This window comes from Bombina bombina, chromosome 4 (genome assembly GCF_027579735.1).
Source record: "Bombina bombina isolate aBomBom1 chromosome 4, aBomBom1.pri, whole genome shotgun sequence".
Taxonomy (NCBI): domain Eukaryota; kingdom Metazoa; phylum Chordata; class Amphibia; order Anura; family Bombinatoridae; genus Bombina; species Bombina bombina.
Window position 1 is genome coordinate 715,729,866 of NC_069502.1, and position 17,900 is coordinate 715,747,765.

The following is a 17,900-nucleotide window of genomic DNA, read 5'->3' on the forward strand; positions in this document are numbered from 1 at the left end:
GAAAACTCCCGCTATCATTATGGGCATGGGGCCTAGCTCTCAGCAGTGGCATTCTCTGAGCCAAGCAGACTTTATTTACCTGCCTCCACTGCCCACATATCATTCCCAAACAGTGGCGTCCTCTGGGATCCCCCTAAGGGATTTCTCTAAAAAAAAGGGTCTGTCCCTACTAGTTTCAATATGACTCCCCTAGAAAGTAATGGAGATTGCTGGAAAGGGAAACTTCACTGGAGAGAGTGAAGTTAGCAGGATGCACAAATATTAAAATGAAGTAAATTAAATACTGCATAAAATACAAATCAGATTATTCTGTTTTCAGCATCAGTGCAATGAAGAAGGTTGTGATTGGAAAACAGCCCTGTGATGAGGTTAAAAAATAAATGCTACTCAAGGAAGGATTGTGTGTGGGTTATTAGAAAAGTCCTTCTTGGAGCAGAAAAATAAAATAAATCTTGTAGCGTTAAGATAACTGATTGTGACTAAAGAGACTTATTGTTCACCGGCTGATAAGGGGGTCTCCCGCTGCTTTATTGGTAGGCAGTGATACATTTACAGGCATTACAAAAAATTCTTAGTGCAGTAACATCTGTTTCAGAAAATAATATACATTTTAAAAAGCCCTACTTTATATACAACAAAGACAAGGTCAAGGAAGAATGTGAATTTACCCTTATATAATAATGGCACTCCTTGGAGACTGTGATATTTGCTAAATACAAATGTAATATATATCAAATTTGACATAAATGAATAAATAATAACATTCTGTGTAAAATTAAATTAATATATTGTGAATGTATAATATTTAATGTATGCTTTACTGTGTTTAAATAATGTAAATAAAAAATAAACTAAACTAATAATACTATATTAATGCATTTGTCTAACCATTTTTGGAATAAAAAAAAAGCCTTCAAAAGTAGTGTAGAATGCATTGTCTGTCACAAAACAAGCAACGTATTAATGGAGCCATTAATCACAATCAAAACAATATTAGAAGTGCTGATGACCAAAGAGAGTTTAGTTGACAGCTAGTGGTCATAAACCTGTCCAAAAAGTAATTTGATTACAATCATACTAGCATCTGTGCCACTTACTAGGGTTCATTTTTTGATGAAATTAAGTAGACAAGTCACTCATGCGTATAATAGACATCTAAATCATGGTAAACATGTTGCTGGCACTAGAAGATCTTTAAGTAACTGTGGGGTGTTTCATAGGCTCAATATTAAGCAAATTAAATACAATCATGGAGGACGATGTGTTCCAGTTGGCTGATTGCTTGGAAAGATGAAAACACTTATGATTTTATAGTTCAGTCAGTTAGTTAAACAATAATATAAAATAATCAGGTTTTGAAATCAAATTTAAATGTTTATTTTGATATAGTTTAAAGGGACAATAAAAATCAAAGTTAAACGCAGTTTTAAGAGACTCTCCAATTTTCTTCCATCATCAAACTGTGCAGTCTTTTTTATAAGCACACTTTCTGAAGCACCAACTCCTACTGAGCATGTGCAAGAGTTCAAAGTGTATACGTATAAGAGTTGGTTATTGGCTGATGGCTGTCACATTTTAAAGGGGGCTAGCAAATTGATGTAAATTTTGGAAGTTGTCCGAAAAAAATCTACTGCTAATTTGAAACTCAGAGTAAGTGCTATTGCATTGTATTGATTTTTTTATTATTCACATGTTGATTATGCAATTATACTGTATTTAATGGTCTTTTGAAGGGATATTAAACACTATGGACCAGATTACAAGTGGAGCAGTATTTTGCATTTTTGCTATAGCGTAAACTCCGCTTTGGGCTAGTTGCGTTGATCTGGTATTACAAGTTGAAAGTAAACTTTTTTTTTGCTCTAGCGGTAACTCGACTGTGCAAAAATCCAAACTTAGAATATCGTGTGCACGTTCACCTATTCACCCACTCTCACGCAATAACCATCACAAATTCTGATTAGTGCTAACCTGACATGAAATTATTAATATTTCATATTTCAATGTTTTTTACGTAACAGAATATGTTCTATATATTCATAAATAAATATTTATACATATATCTTTTTTTAAACAAACAAATATATATATATATGATTATATATAGGTATATATATATATATATATATATATGTATATAGGTATATATATATATATATATATATATATATATATATACTGTATATACAGGTATATATATATATATATATATATATATATAGGAATATCTATTTAGAAATACATAAAACATATTCTGCTATGTACAGAACATTGGAATGGGAAATATTTACAGTATATACATAGGCCTCTATTTATCAAGGTCTGGCAGACCTGATCCGACAGTGCGGATCAGGTCCGCCAGACCTCGCTGAATACACAAGAGCTGCTGGTGCAACGCCGCCCCCTGCAGACTCGCGGTCAATGGGCCGCCAGCAGGGGGTGTCAATCAACCCGATCGGGTTGATTTCCGGCGATGTCTGTCCGCCTGCTCAGAGCAGGCGGACAGGTTATGGAGCAGCGGTCTTTGTGACCGCTGCTTCATAACTGCTGTTTCTGGCGAGCCTGCTTAACATCAAAAGGTTCTAACTTACATATATATTTGTCTGTATATGTACATATAAATGTATGTGTTTATATGTGTATATATGTCTGTAAATACATATACTGTATACACACATATATACATTAATACATATGTACACATATATAGACATATATATATATACATACAGTATCTCACAAAAGTGAGTACACCCCTCAAATTTTTTAAAATATTTTATTATATCTTTTTATGTGACAACACTGAAGAAATTACACTTTGCTACAATGTAAAGTAGTGAGTCTACAGCCTGTATAACAGTGTAAATGTGCTTTCCCCTCAAAATAACTCAACACACAGCCATTAATATCTAAACCGTTGGCAACAAAAGTGAGTACACTCCTACGTGGAAATGTCCAAATTGGGCCCAATTATCCATTTCCTCCCCGGTGTCATGTGACTCATTAGTGTAACAAGGTCTCAGGTATGAATGGGGAGCAGGTGTGTTAAATTTGGTGTTATCGCTCTCACACTCTCTCATACTGGTCACTGGAAGTTCAACATGGCACCTCATGGCAAAAAACTCTCTGAGGATCTGAAAAAAAGAATTGTTGCTCTACATAAAGATGGCCTAGGCTATAAGAAGATTGCCAAGACCCTGAAACTGAGCTGCAGCATGGTGGGCAAGACCATACAGAGGTTTCACAGGACAAGTTCCACTCAGAACAGGCCTCGCCATGGTCGACCAAAGAAGTTGTCTTTGGGAAATAGACATATGAGTGCTGCCAGCATTGCTGCAGAGGTTGAAGGGGTGGGGGGGTCAGCCTGTCAGTGCTCAGACCATACGCCGCTCACTGCATCAAATTGGTCTGCATGGCTGTCGTCCCAGAAGGAAGCCTCTTCTAAAGATGATGCACAAGAAAGCCAGCAAACAGTTTGCTGAAGACAAGCAGACTAAGGACATGGGTTACTGGAATGATGTCCTGTGGTCCGATGAGACCAAGATAAACATATTTGGTTCAGATGGTGTCAAGCGTGTGTGGCGGCAACCAGGTGAGGAGTACAAGTGTGTCTTGCCTACAGTCAAGCATGGTGGTGGGATTGTCATGGGTGCTGCATGAGTGCTGCCGGCACCGGGGAGCTACAGTTCATTGAGGGAATCATGAATGCCAACATGGGGCCCGATCCTATATGCAGCGTCGCCTGCAAAAGCCGTCGACGACGGTTTTTGCGCTGTTTTGGTATCACATATACGGCGTAGCATACAAGTTACGCCCGTATATTTCACCCGTCGCCTGCAATTTTTACTCCCATAGGCTAACATGGGACCGTGTCGTAAGTCGATATCCAATATCCAGTGCAAGGCCTTACGTGGCGAAAATGGAGAAATCTTACTCCATTTTCACCTCGACATAAAATGCAGCCGTAGCAGGCCTTGCGCTGAGTATGGGAGCACCGTAACTCCCTAAAAAGCCTGCCAAAAAAAAAACTAACACCTAACGCATGCGCAATGTTAATCTACCTGTCAACCGCAATCCCCCACCGCAATAACTAATAAAGTGTTTAACCCCTAAACTGCCACTCCCTGACCCCGCCGCACCTAAATAAAGTGTTTAACCCCTAAACTGCCGCTCCCAGACCCGCCGCCACCTACATTAAATTTATTAACCCCTAATCTGACCCCCCTACACCGCCCCCACCTACGTTAAATTTATTAACCCCTAATCTAACCCCCCTACACCGCCGCCACCTACATTAAATTTATTAACCCCTAATCTGACCCCCCTACACCTCCGCCACCTACATTAAATTTATTAACCCCTAATCTGACCCCCCTACACAGCTGCCACCTACATTAAATTTATTAACCCCTAATCTGACCCCCCCTACACGGCCGCCACCTACATTAAATTTATTAACCCCTAATCTCCCGCCCCCAACGTCGCTGCCACTATATTAAATTTATTACCCCCTAAACCTAAGTCTAACCCTAACACCCCCCTAACTTAATTATTATTTAAATAAATCTAAATAATATTACTATTATTAACTAAATTATACCTATTTAAAACTAAATTAATAATTACATTGGAGCTATTTTAGGATTTATTTTTATTTTACAGGTAATTTTGTATTTATTTTAACTAGGTACAATAGCTATTAAATAGTTACAGTGGGGCAAAAAAGTATTTAGTCAGCCACCAATTGTGCAAGTTCTCCCACTTAAGAAGATGAGAGAGGCCTGTAATTTTCATCATAGGTATACCTCAACTATGAGAGACAAAATGTGGAAACAAATCCAGACAATCACATTGTCTGATTTGGAAAAAAATTATTTGCATATTATGGTGGAAAATAAGTATAATAGACATCTAAATCATGGTAAACATGTTGCTGGCACTAGAAGATCTTTAAGTAACTGTGGGGTGTTTCATAGGCTCAATATTAAGCAAATTAAATACAATCATGGAGGACGATGTGTTCCAGTTGGCTGATTGCTTGGAAAGATGAAAACACTTATGATTTTATAGTTCAGTCAGTTAGTTATACAATAATATAAAATAATCAGGTTTTGAAATCAAATTTAAATGTTTATTTTGATATAGTTTAAAGGGACAATAAAAATCAAAGTTAAACGCAGTTTTAAGAGACTCTCCAATTTTCTTCCATCATCAAACTGTGCAGTCTTTTTTATAAGCACACTTTCTGAAGCACCAACTCCTACTGAGCATGTGCAAGAGTTCAAAGTGTATACGTATAAGAGTTGGTTATTGGCTGATGGCTGTCACATTTTAAAGGGGGCTAGCAAATTGATGTAAATTTTGGAAGTTGTCCGAAAAAAATCTACTGCTAATTTGAAACTCAGAGTAAGTGCTATTGCATTGTATTGATTTTTTTATTATTCACATGTTGATTATGCAATTATACTGTATTTAATGGTCTTTTGAAGGGATATTAAACACTATGGACCAGATTACAAGTGGGGCAGTATTTTGCATTTTTGCTATAGCGTAAACTCCGCTTTGGGCTAGTTGCGTTGATCTGGTATTACAAGTTGAAAGTAAACTTTTTTTTTGCTCTAGCGGTAACTCGACTGTGCAAAAATCCAAACTTAGAATATCGTGTGCACGTTCACCTATTCACCCACTCTCACGCAATAACCATCACAAATTCTGATTAGTGCTAACCTGACATGAAATTATTAATATTTCATATTTCAATGTTTTTTACGTAACAGAATATGTTCTATATATTCATAAATAAATATTTATACATATATCTTTTTTTAAACAAACAAATATATATATATATGATTATATATAGGTATATATATATATATATATATATATGTATATAGGTATATATATATATATATATATATATACTGTATATACAGGTATATATATATATATATATATATATATATATATATATATATATATATATATATATAGGAATATCTATTTAGAAATACATAAAACATATTCTGCTATGTACAGAACATTGGAATGGGAAATATTTACAGTATATACATAGGCCTCTATTTATCAAGGTCTGGCAGACCTGATCCGACAGTGCGGATCAGGTCCGCCAGACCTCGCTGAATACACAAGAGCTGCTGGTGCAACGCCGCCCCCTGCAGACTCGCGGTCAATGGGCCGCCAGCAGGGGGTGTCAATCAACCCGATCGGGTTGATTTCCGGCGATGTCTGTCCGCCTGCTCAGAGCAGGCGGACAGGTTATGGAGCAGCGGTCTTTGTGACCGCTGCTTCATAACTGCTGTTTCTGGCGAGCCTGCTTAACATCAAAAGGTTCTAACTTACATATATATTTGTCTGTATATGTACATATAAATGTATGTGTTTATATGTGTATATATGTCTGTAAATACATATACTGTATACACACATATATACATTAATACATATGTACACATATATAGACATATATATATATACATACAGTATCTCACAAAAGTGAGTACACCCCTCAAATTTTTTAAAATATTTTATTATATCTTTTTATGTGACAACACTGAAGAAATTACACTTTGCTACAATGTAAAGTAGTGAGTCTACAGCCTGTATAACAGTGTAAATGTGCTTTCCCCTCAAAATAACTCAACACACAGCCATTAATATCTAAACCGTTGGCAACAAAAGTGAGTACACTCCTACGTGGAAATGTCCAAATTGGGCCCAATTATCCATTTCCTCCCCGGTGTCATGTGACTCATTAGTGTAACAAGGTCTCAGGTATGAATGGGGAGCAGGTGTGTTAAATTTGGTGTTATCGCTCTCACACTCTCTCATACTGGTCACTGGAAGTTCAACATGGCACCTCATGGCAAAAAACTCTCTGAGGATCTGAAAAAAAGAATTGTTGCTCTACATAAAGATGGCCTAGGCTATAAGAAGATTGCCAAGACCCTGAAACTGAGCTGCAGCATGGTGGGCAAGACCATACAGAGGTTTCACAGGACAAGTTCCACTCAGAACAGGCCTCGCCATGGTCGACCAAAGAAGTTGTCTTTGGGAAATAGACATATGAGTGCTGCCAGCATTGCTGCAGAGGTTGAAGGGGTGGGGGGGTCAGCCTGTCAGTGCTCAGACCATACGCCGCTCACTGCATCAAATTGGTCTGCATGGCTGTCGTCCCAGAAGGAAGCCTCTTCTAAAGATGATGCACAAGAAAGCCAGCAAACAGTTTGCTGAAGACAAGCAGACTAAGGACATGGGTTACTGGAATGATGTCCTGTGGTCCGATGAGACCAAGATAAACATATTTGGTTCAGATGGTGTCAAGCGTGTGTGGCGGCAACCAGGTGAGGAGTACAAGTGTGTCTTGCCTACAGTCAAGCATGGTGGTGGGATTGTCATGGGTGCTGCATGAGTGCTGCCGGCACCGGGGAGCTACAGTTCATTGAGGGAATCATGAATGCCAACATGGGGCCCGATCCTATATGCAGCGTCGCCTGCAAAAGCCGTCGACGACGGTTTTTGCGCTGTTTTGGTATCACATATACGGCGTAGCATACAAGTTACGCCCGTATATTTCACCCGTCGCCTGCAATTTTTACTCCCATAGGCTAACATGGGACCGTGTCGTAAGTCGATATCCAATATCCAGTGCAAGGCCTTACGTGGCGAAAATGGAGAAATCTTACTCCATTTTCACCTCGACATAAAATGCAGCCGTAGCAGGCCTTGCGCTGAGTATGGGAGCACCGTAACTCCCTAAAAAGCCTGCCAAAAAAAAAACTAACACCTAACGCATGCGCAATGTTAATCTACCTGTCAACCGCAATCCCCCACCGCAATAACTAATAAAGTGTTTAACCCCTAAACTGCCACTCCCTGACCCCGCCGCACCTAAATAAAGTGTTTAACCCCTAAACTGCCGCTCCCAGACCCGCCGCCACCTACATTAAATTTATTAACCCCTAATCTGACCCCCCTACACCGCCCCCACCTACGTTAAATTTATTAACCCCTAATCTAACCCCCCTACACCGCCGCCACCTACATTAAATTTATTAACCCCTAATCTGACCCCCCTACACCTCCGCCACCTACATTAAATTTATTAACCCCTAATCTGACCCCCCTACACAGCTGCCACCTACATTAAATTTATTAACCCCTAATCTGACCCCCCCTACACGGCCGCCACCTACATTAAATTTATTAACCCCTAATCTCCCGCCCCCAACGTCGCTGCCACTATATTAAATTTATTACCCCCTAAACCTAAGTCTAACCCTAACACCCCCCTAACTTAATTATTATTTAAATAAATCTAAATAATATTACTATTATTAACTAAATTATACCTATTTAAAACTAAATTAATAATTACATTGGAGCTATTTTAGGATTTATTTTTATTTTACAGGTAATTTTGTATTTATTTTAACTAGGTACAATAGCTATTAAATAGTTACAGTGGGGCAAAAAAGTATTTAGTCAGCCACCAATTGTGCAAGTTCTCCCACTTAAGAAGATGAGAGAGGCCTGTAATTTTCATCATAGGTATACCTCAACTATGAGAGACAAAATGTGGAAACAAATCCAGACAATCACATTGTCTGATTTGGAAAAAAATTATTTGCATATTATGGTGGAAAATAAGTATTTGGTCACCTACAAACAAGCAGGATTTCTAGCTCTCACAGACCTGTATCTTCTTCTTTATGAAGCTCCTCTGTCCTCCACTCATTACCTGTATTAATGGCTCCTGTTTGAACTTGTTATCAGAATAAAAGACACCCGTCCACAACCTCAAACAGTCACACTCCAAACTCCACTATGGTGAAGACCAAAGAGATGTCGAAGGACACCAGAAACAAAATTGTAGACCTGCACCAGGCTGGGAAGACTGAATCTGCAATAGGCAAGCAGCTTGGTGTGAAGAAAGCAACTGTGGGAGCAATAATTAGAAAATGGAAAACATACAAGACCACTGATAATCTCCCTCGATCTGGGGCTCCACGCAAGATCTCACCCCGTGGGGTCAAAATGATCACAAGAACGGTGAGCAAACATCCCAGAACCACACAGGGGGACCTAGTGAATGACCTGCAGAGAGCTGGGACCAACGTAACAAAGGCTACCATCAGTAGCACGCTACGCCGCCAGGGACTCAGATCCTGCAGTGCTAGACATGTCCCCCTGCTTAAGCCAGTACATGTCCAGGCCCGTCTGAAGTATGCTAGAGAGCATTTGGATGATCCAGAAGCGGATTGGGAGAATGTCATATGGTCAGATGAAACCAAAGTAGAACTGTTTGGTAGAAACACAACTCGTCGTGTTTGGAGGAGAGAGAATGCTGAGTTGCAACTAAAGAACACCATACCTACTGTGAAGCATGGGGGTGACAACATCATACTTTGGGGCTGTTTCTCTGCAAAGGGAATAGGATGACTGATTTGTGTACATGAAAGAATGAATGGGGCCATGTATCATGAGATTTTGAGTGCAAACCTCCTTCCATCAAGGGCATTGAAGATGAAACATGGCTGGGTCTTTCAGCATGAGAATGATCCCAAACACACCACCCAGGCAACGAAGGAGTGGCTTTGTAAGAAGCATTTCAAGGTCCTGGAGTAGCCTAGCCAGTCTCCAGATCTCAACCCCATAGAAAACCTTTGGAGGGAGTTGAAAGTCTGTGTTGCCCAGCGACAGACCCAAAACATCACTGCTCTAGAGGAGATCTGCATGCAGGAATGGGCCAACATACCAGCAACAGTGTGTGACAACCTTGTGAAGACTTACAGAAAATGTTTGACCTTTGTCATTGCCAACAAAGGATATATAACAAAGTATTGAGATGAACTTTTGATATTGACCAAATACTTATTTTCCACCATAATTTGAAAATAAATTATTTCCAAATCAGACAATGTGATTGTCTGGATTTGTTTCCACATTTTGTCTCTCATAGTTGAGGTATACCTATGATGAAAATTACAGGCCTCTCTCATCTTCTTAAGTGGGAGAGCTTGCACAATTGGTGGCTGACTAAATACTTTTTTGCCTCACTGTAATAACTATTTAATAGCTACCTAGTTAAAATAATTACAAAATTACCTGTAAAATAAATCCTAACCTAAGTTACAAATACACCTAACACTACACTATCAATAAATAAATAAAATTAATTAACTACAATTAGCTAAAATAAAATACAATAAAATAAACTATATTACAAAAAATCCCCACTAAATTACAGAAAATTAAAAAAATTACAATAAGTTTAAACTAATTACACCTAATCTAAGCCCCCTAATAAAATAAAAAAGCCCCCCAAAATAATAAAATGCCCTACCCTATACTAAATTACAAATAGCCATTAAAAGGGATTTTTGTGGGGCATTGCCCAAAAGTAATCAGCTCTTTTACCTGTAAAAAAAAGACAATACCCCCCCAACATTACAACCCACCACCCACACACCCCTACTCTAAAACCCACCCAATCCCCCCTTAATAAAACCTAACACTACCCCATTGAAGATCACCCTACCTTGAGCCGTCTTCACCCAGCCGGGCACCAGTGGTCATCCGATCCGGGCAGAAGTCTTCATCCGATGGCGCAGAAGAGGACATCTGGACCGGCAGAAGTCTTCATCCTATCCAGGCAGAAGAGGACATCCGGACCGGCAGAAAGCTTCATCAAAGTGGCATCTTCTATCTTCTTCCATCCGACGAGGAGCGACTTCATCTTGAAGACATCCGGCGCGGAGCATCCTTCCAGCACGACGGACTAACAACGAATGACGGTTCCTTTAAATGACGTCATCCAAGAATTAAGGTAGGAAAAATCTGATTGGTTGATTTAATCAGCCAATCGGATTGAAGTTCAAGATGGCGTCCCTCAAATTCCGATTGGCTGATACGATTCTATCAGCCAATCGGAATTTGAGGGACGCCATCTTGGATGATGTCATTTAAAGGAACCGTCATTCATCATTAGTCCGTCGTGCTGGAAGGATGCTCCACGCCGGATGTCTTCAAGATGGAGTCGCTCCTCGTCGGATGGAAGAAGATAGAAGATGCCGCTTGGATGAAGCTTTTGGCCGGTCCGGATGTCATCTTCTGCTCGGATAGGATGAAGACTTCTGCCGGTCCGGATGTTCTCTTCTGCCCCATCGGATGAAGACTGGTGCCGGCTGGGTGAAGGCGGCTCAAGGTAGGGTGATCTTCAATGGGGTAATGTTAGGTTTTATTAAGGGGGGATTGGGTGGGTTTTAGAGTAGGGGTGTGTAGGTGGTGGGTTGTAATGTTGGGGGGTGTATTGTCTTTTTTTTTACAGGTAAAAAAGCTGATTACTTTGGGGCAATGCCCCGCAAAAAGCTCTTTTAAGGGCTATCTGTAATTTAATATAGGGTAGGGCATTTTATTATTTTGGGGGGGCTTTTTTATTTTATTAGGGGGCTTAGATTAGGTGTAATTAGTTTAAACTTCTTGTAATTTTTTTTATTTTCTGTAATTTAGTGTTTTGTTTTTTCTGTAATATAGTTAATTAATTTAATTTATTTATTGAAAGTGTAGTGTTAGGTGTATTTGTAACTTAGGTTAGGATTTATTTTACAGGTAATTTTGTAATTATTTTAACTAGGTAGCTATTAAATAGTTATTAACTATTTAATAGCTATTGTACCTAGTTAAAATAAATACAAAGTTGCCTGTAAAATAAAAATAAATCCTAAAATAGCTCCAATGTAATTATTAATTATATTGTAGCTATCTTAGGGTTTATTTTATAGGTAAGTATTTAGTTTTAAATAGGTATAATTTAGTTAATAATAGTAATATTATTTAGATTTATTTAAATAATAATTAAGTTAGGGGGTGTTAGGGTTAGACTTAGGTTTAGGGGGTAATAAATTTAATATAGTGGCGGCGACGTTGGGGGCGGGAGATTAGAGGTTAATAAATTTAATGTAGGTGGCGGTGGTGTAGGGGGGTCAGATAAGGGCTTAATAAATTTAATGTAGGTGGCGGCGGTGTAGGGGGGTCAGATTAGGGGTTAATAAATTTAATGTAGGTGGCGGCGGTGTAGGGGGGTCAGATTAGGGGTTAATAAATTTAATGTAGGTGGCGGCGGTATAGGAGGGTCAGATAAGCGGTTAATAAATTTAATGTAGGTGGCGGCTGGGTCCCGGAGCGGCAGTTTAGGGGTTAAACACTTTATTTAGGTGCAGCGGGGTCCGGGAGCAGCAGTTTAGGGGTTAATACATATAATGTAGGTGGCGGTGGGCTCTGGGAGCTGCGGTTTAGGGGTTAATACTAGGATAGGTTTATTGCGGTGTGGGCTATGGTGGTTTAGGGGTTAATAATTAGGCTTATTGTGTTGTGGGGGGTTGTCGGTCTAGGGGTTAATACATTTATTATTAGGAGTGAGAGGGGGGATTGCGGATATAGGGGTATACGTATCGTGCTGATTTTTGGGAGGCGTGTTAGACAGTTACGGGAGATTTAATATTTTAGTTAGTTTTCTTAGGCGCAGGCAGTTTCTAAAGTGCCGTAAGTCACTGGCGACTCCAGAAATTTGTAGTTACACTCATTTCTGGACATCGCTAGTTTATTCGACTTATGACACTTTAGCAACTGCCGGCGGGGTATATGTAACACCCCGATGTGCGAGGTGAAACTACGGGTGGTGCGGGTTCCCTCGCTTGCGCCAAAAATTACGCCGTATATCGGATCGCGCCCATGTACTGTGACATACTGAAGCAGAGCATGATCTTCTTCCTTTGGAGACTGGGCCACAGGGCAGTATTCCAACATGAATTTCCAAAATCAAGTCAGCCAATAGGAATGCAAGGGGCACCATTTTGAAAAGGCTCTCTTGCATTGAAGATTTAGTGTGCAGCGGCGACCGTATGAGGAGGATGCTCTGCGCCGGATGTATTCAGAATGGAGTCGCTCCGTGCCACCGGGATAAAGATAGAAGATGCCGCCTGGATGAAGATAGAAGACCCTGCCTGGATGGATGAAGATCTAGCCGCCTGGATAAAGACTTCTCACCGACTGGATGAGGATGGATGTCCGAACTTCAAAAACTGTAAGTGGATCATCGGGTTTAGCGTTTTAAAAAAAAAATTTGGGTGGGGTTTTTTTTTAGATTAGGGTTTTGGGCTTTCTTAAAAGGGCTAAATGTCCTTTTAAGGGCAATGAAAAAGAACTGAATGCCCTTTTAAGGGCAATGCCCTAGAGTTAGGTTTTTTATTTTGGGGGGTTGGTTGGGTGGTGGGTTTTACTGTTGGGGGGTCTTTGTATTTTTTACAGGGAAAAGAGCTGATTTCTTTAGGGGAATGCCCAACAAAAGGCCCTTTTAAGGGCTATTGGTTGTTTATTGTAGGCTAAGGTTTTTTATTTTGGGAGGGCTTTTTTATTTTTTTAGGGCTATTAGATTAGATGTAATTGATTTTATTTGGATGATTTTGTTTGTTATTTTCGTAATTTAGTGTTTGTTATTTTTTGTACTTTAGTATTTTTTATTTTTTTGTAATTTAGTATTTTTTATTTTTTGTAATTGTAGATTTAATTTTGTAAATAGGGTTAGGTAATTTTAATGTGTAATTTAATTTATTTAATTTGTAGTTTTTTTTATTTTAGTATAATAGTAATGTTAGTTTAATTTATAGTTTCAATTTAGTTTTTTTTTATTTCCTAGGTAGGTTTTTATTTATTTTAAGATAGGGATCTTGTCATTTTAATAATAAGTTATTGGGTTGTTAGGTTTAGGGTTTAATTTAGTTTTTGGCGATGTGGGGGGCTGGCGATTTAGGGGTTAATAGGTTTACTTAGTGGTAGTGATGTGGGAGGCCAGCGTTTTGGGGTAATTAACTTTATTTAGTGGTGGTGATGTCGGGGACCGGCGGAATAGGGGTTAATATCTTTATTATAGTGCGGGCGAGGTTGGGGTACAGGGAAATAGGGGTTAATAACTTTAATATAGTGGCGACGATGTCGGGGAGCGGTGAAATAGGGGTTAATAAATTTTTATTAGGGGGTGGCGATGTCGGGAGCAACAGATTAGGGGTTAATAACTTTAAAATAGTGTTTGAGATGCGGGAGGGCCTTGGTTTAGGGGTTAATAGGCAGTTTATGGGTGTTTGTTATTGTACTTTTTAACACTTTAGCTATGAGTTTTGTGTTAAAACGTGTAAAACTCATAACTACTTGTCTCAGATTGCTTAACGGATCTTGTCGTTATAGGGTGTAACGCAAGCTTTTTAGCCTCACTGCACAACTTGCAATGGCAGCGCTATGGAAATCCCATGCAAAAACGTAATTTTTTCGAGTGCGGGACTGACGTTGCATTACAGGCTAAAAGGCTTGCGGTACAGTTATACCGACAACACTCATTATGGCTGCGTTGCTGTTTTAACGCTGAAATGGCCATTTTTTCAGCGTTAAAACACGAACGCAAAACTCGTAATCTAGGTGTATGGGATTTATTAAAGGGAAACTAGTTTAATAATATTTGCACTCTCTCGCTTAACCTGTATGGAGACTCGGTCCCTATTAAAACCCATTTATGAGTGTGCAATCTCGTTTAAGGGCTTCTTAGAAAGATGGAAAGCAGAAATGTGGCTGCGTTGCGATTTGCAGTTTGAAAGACGGGAAACTCCTGCAGCAAAAAAAAAAAAAAAAAAAGTTATTATAAGCCATTTGCCTAGACACTTGTGTCCGTCATCTTATTTATATTTCACATCAAAATGAAACCAGGCCTTTAGCAAACACAAGAAATAAATATAATTTAAAAGAATACTTGTGAAAGTTGTCAAATGCCCATATAGCGATAGAAAACAGTGCACAGTCAGACCATCCTGATAACCTAAATGATGCATTTAGTTGGGTTGGCAGTATTGCGAATGGAAATAGATTGCTATAGTTAACTATGAAAGCCACGCTTAGATGATCTCCTGTAACAACATGATTTTAATAACATCAGTACTGTTTGTGACAACCACAAACAGTACTCACACATGTGAGTGAGAATTACAATCAAATAAGAAATCACGCCATTTGTAGATGTAGGTGTAATGAAGTTATCCACATAGCTATACATGATATCACATAGTTATCACAGCTACATATGTATATGCACCTATACATATGTAAATGTTCACCCTGTTGACTGTGTACAGCCTCTCCAATAGGGATAAGAGGAGGTTTAAAGGGACAGTCAGGTCCAAAATAAACTTTTATGATTCAAACAAGGCATGCAATTTTAAACACCTTTCCAATTTACTTTTATCACCAATTTTGCTTGTTCTCTTGGTATTCTTAGTTGAAATCTAAACCTAGGTAGGTTCATATGCTTATTTCTTAGACCTTGAAGGCCGACTCTAATCTGAATGCATTTTGACAGTTTTTCACCACTAGAGGGCGTTAGTTCATGAGTGTCATATAGATAGCATTGAGCTCACACATGTGAAGTTACCTAGGAGTCAGCACTGATTGACTAAAATGCAAGTCTGTCAAAAGAACTGAAATAAGTGGGCATTTTGCAGTGCCATAGATGCAAGCTAATTATAGAGGTAAAATGTGTATTATTAAAATTGTGTTGTTTATGCAAAACTGGGACAAAGGTTAATAAAGGGATTATCAATATTTTAAAACAACAAAAATACTGGTGTTAACTGTTCCTTTAAGGGCTCTATGCCATGTATATTAATAAACATGTAGAATATCTCCAGTAGCGATCTCAGAATGTTTAACATTGGTGCTAGCTTAAAGACTGTTTGGAAAGATCTGTGAAATAGTCTAACAGGTGTCCAAAAATCCCTTCCAACAACTTATCAAGTCAAAACTGTGATCCAAAAGTAGCTGAAAAGTGAGCTGAAAACATATTGTGATCGTCAAGACGTTTTCAGCTCCATAGGTTAAATAGGGCCATTTCTATCAACTGAAAACCCATTTGCGAATGTGAGAATCAGCCAAAATCGCTCTATTGTGATCATGCTGAATCGAAGAGTAAAAAAATTACTCCCGATAGATTGTGATCAAGTCCAATATTGCTAATATTTTTGCACTCCTCTTGTAATCTAGACACTTATCTAATAATTATAAATATTAAGGAATAGATTACAAGTGAAGTGCTAATTAATTGCCCATTTACGGGCATCCAATAAATAACCAGCCATTACAAGTGCTCCAAAAATTAACCAGAGGTCAGATCTCTGGTTAATTTTCGAAAAGTTCCAGAATTGTCTCAAAACTTTAGTGTATGTTTCTATATTAAATAAAAAAAAAAGAACAACAACTTTAAGTTTTTAAAAAAACTGCACAAAGCAGTTTTTAGGGGTTAAACTTGGTGTGGGGGGTTAGAAAATATATATGTATATGCACATATTAATACCTAAATATAGATGTATATATTCATATACATATTTATTTAAAAATTGCTGCCCATCTTCTGCGTGACTTACCCCCTTCACTGTGCTAGGTTCTCAGCCATGTTTTACAGCATGAGAACGAGGCTCCTATTGGAGACTATGGATGCACGCTCTCGTGAGCACAACACTTCTGTGCAATGCGACAAACTTCAAATCATAGTCCGATTATCTTTTGATATAAAAACACTGTGAATTGGGACTCAAATATAGAGTTTGTTTCCCTCATCCCCTTTTACATTTCTCATTTCTACCCATAAAGATCGCCCTTTATCACTACTTGTCCTCATATTCATTGTTGAACCATTAGCTATAACCTGAACTTTATAGCTATTCATATTAATAGCACTAATTAGAAATCAACAGTATTTGAACATGATGTTTTACATTAATTGAAATTTACTCTCATCTTCATCCTTGTCCTCCTTTCAATTATTTGTATTATAAACAGAGAGCCTTCATAAAACCAAAGCCCTTGCAATGGAATATTTGTTCCAAGAACAAAAAACATGTGCTCTCAATAAGTTGAATTGTAAGGCACCAGCTACAATGTTCTCCCTCCGCTACTTACTGGCTGCTAGTTGGTGGAGAGGTGCGCAAGCTTTTGGTAAAGTCAGTTGGGGAACTGAGGCTAAGGGAGACGTGGTCAAGCAAACAGAACAAGCAACATTCAGCCAGTGTGGCACAAAATCAGTATCCAGGTTTCAGGTACCAGGAATCAGACAGAGACGTGAAATGCTAAAATAATCACACCTTTATTAAATAATAACAAAAAATAATTAAGAGTCCAAAAGCCAAAGACAAGCCAGGAGTCAAAGCCAGAGCTGGTAGTCAGACGAGCTTGGTCAGGAGCCAAAGCGAGTAGTCAGACAAAGCAGGTCAGGAACAAGCCAGGGATCAGGAACCAGAAGGGATGTCAAACAAGCCAGGTTACACACAGGAACACAGGAACTCACAAAGAAGTCTGAGACAACGCAAGGCAAAGGCAGACTGAGGCACTTTAAATAGTAAGTGATGACATCATAACTCTTGGACTGCAGCCTGTCTTTCACTGATGATGTTCTCCAGTATGGCCATAAGAGGGTGCCTGGATGTAGTGAGCAGCTTTATACACTCTGCAGCAGGCAAGGAGAGAGAGAGGTGAAAAAAATTAGCAGCCAAGCAGCAAATAACAAACAGAAGCAGGGTGAAACCGTGACACCAGGAGAATAGTTAAAGACAGGCAGAAACCTAAGCACAATCTGGCAGCAAAGTACAGAATCGGCAGACCGGAGAGCAGTCAGGAATCAGGCAAAAAAGTCACAAACTCCAGCAGTAAACACAGAACAGCACACCCAGGAAATAAATCCAAAAAAATAGGCTTAGAATACAGGAAGTGTTGGGTATTTATAGACTAGAGTTAATTGCAGTTTTGCTGCAGCTGGCAGGCAGGTGGAGCCAGAGAGTCCAAAAAGC